Genomic DNA, 2,447 nt, shown 5'->3' on the forward strand with positions numbered 1-2,447 from the left:
AAAGTGTGAGCAGACTTAAATAAATGATTAAATAACAAAATAAGTGTTATGTGGCTTATTACTGTTTATACAGTATGGCACTGGTAGAACTGTTGTTTAAAAGTAATATCACACTTGAAGTCGTGCTAATGTACTTAATACCAGCACGCCATGATTAGCTTAAGCTCTGACAGAACACAACCATGCTAATATTTAGTACATCAGCACTCCCTCTAGTGTGATTCTGCTTGACTGTGAGCATGTGTAGCATCCTGATGTTAGCATCAAAGCAAAATGCATAGACAGAGCCACTGGCGCCCCCTACAGTCCACCATTATTGTTTAAGATAGCCTACTAGGACAATTACAGGCTATTTATTATTTATACAACATTTAAAGGACATTTAACTTAAATGTTAACTTGGTCACTTAAGAAGTTCACGTCTTAGCGTTAAGTTAGTTTAAGTTAGAGTCCAAGAGAAAAACAAAAGTGGAAAAATCACGTTGCTGTCGCTAAGTCTTTTAGAAAGTTATAGTTACAGTGAGACAGACCATATCTTATGTGTTTATCATAATTGTCACTGTCATCAGTCTGATATCTGAACAGGAAGCATCATAAAAGGTGAAACTCTCTGACTGTTCCTGCGTGCAGGTTCAGGAAGGCCACAAGACTCATTTAGTTATATTTTAACCAGCCAGCCAAGCCAATGTTGCCATGCTGCCGTCCTGTCCTCGTGTGTGAGGCCATCTGCTCTGTCCTTCTTTTACTGTCCCTCTCATCCTCCCTGTTCTCCCCGATATGTCCTTATTTAAACCCACAGTCAGAGTCAACGTGCAGCTTGTGTTCTCTGTACGGATGTCAAGAAACTGGGCAGGTTCACCTCTCAGACTTATGATCCCTGCTTTTTCCATACTGCCTTACTAATAATGTGTTATGTAATACGGCCAACGTGTATTAAAATCATGTTACAATAACACAGAAGATTTGGATATAAATCTCTCTGAAAATATGTCTGCTCTTTTTTGTGGATACATTTTTGTCTTTTTAATAATACAAAATAATATGGTTTTATGAGTGACAATATTTTTATGACGTGGCAGGACTTTGTATGATGTTTTTCATAGTATTATTCATTCTATCGTTGCAGTGGTTTTGTATTATAAAATATACATCTTTTCCTTCACCTCATTTCCCCTTCCCAACATTTTTGTAGTCCATATAAGACATAGGACTACAGATCTTTGATTATGCTCTTGTGTAAGGGATACATAAGTACTTTGCACTCTGTTTGCCTTTTTAACTCCATAAAGATGGAAATATTTTTTAAACATGACTTACATGAATCCAGTGAGTAAACTTCTTTTATGATGAGAGATCTTAACTTTCTCTTTTCTTTGAAGAGATGTCATCTGGTTTGGAGGTTTTAATGATTCAGCATTTGCTTTGGGTGGAGACCTTTTCTTTTTCTTTCAGTTGCAGTGACATCTTGGAAAGTTTTCATTTTCTGCAGGGAGAACCAACAAAACATAAACTGGTTATAGTTTATTTCTAGTTGTATTGTGTCAGATAGCTGAAGGAGATATGCCAAATGTACAATACAATGAAATATATCTTAGATTCAGATAATTCAACTTGCATGTAAATTGTTTTAAATGAGTGTAAACTTGATCATTTTTGCATCCCTGCCGTCCTGATGGTGTTGCTTGACTCCCAGTTTAAATCACTCTTAACCTACTTCTCTTCAGAAGCAGACATGCTAACTAACCTTCTGTTTGATGGAGTGAGCAACAATATATTTACAGCACAAACAGATGACTCATCTTTAATCTCCCCGCCGTGGAGACATTCCTCTGAGTTTATATTCTGCTCCACTTTGGGTTTTCCCCTCCAAATTGCTCACTCTTATGACACTATAACGTCCCCTCGGCGGACCAGACCATGAGTGACCTACTTCAATGCCGTTCAAACATCCCAAGCAGAGCTTCAGTATCAGCTCTGGTTTCGCACTTTGAGAAAACCAAACACATTCCTCCCTCTGCGCTGTAATCCCTCTCTGAGATACTCGCTGCTCCATATCTGGTATCAGGCATTTACACATATAGATTTATGATACAGTTTCAGACTGGTTTCAGAATTACTCAAAAGTACTGGAGTACTCAAAAGTACTCCAAAAAGTTACCAAACAGGGATGAAAAATCTTCACTGTCCTCAGTGTTCGGATCACTTTGTTCTTGTCTCTTTGTATGATTCATTCATTTCTTTTACTCTTCAAAGTAAAAGCTCCCTCCTGCTGCGAAGTTGTTCTCTGTGTGTGGACTCGGTGACATAACAGGATGATTTTTCATTGTTCTTCTATGATTCAGCCTGCACATACTGAAAATAGCATCTATGAAAATAGACAAACACCTACTATACCCACACAGCGAAACTACTGTTCTTTCAGGAAACCTGCACATTGTCGAGCACTG

This window comes from Semicossyphus pulcher, unplaced genomic scaffold (genome assembly GCF_022749685.1).
Source record: "Semicossyphus pulcher isolate SPU_LCO1_2020_fin unplaced genomic scaffold, fSemPul1.0.p SCAF_14, whole genome shotgun sequence".
Taxonomy (NCBI): domain Eukaryota; kingdom Metazoa; phylum Chordata; class Actinopteri; order Labriformes; family Labridae; genus Semicossyphus; species Semicossyphus pulcher.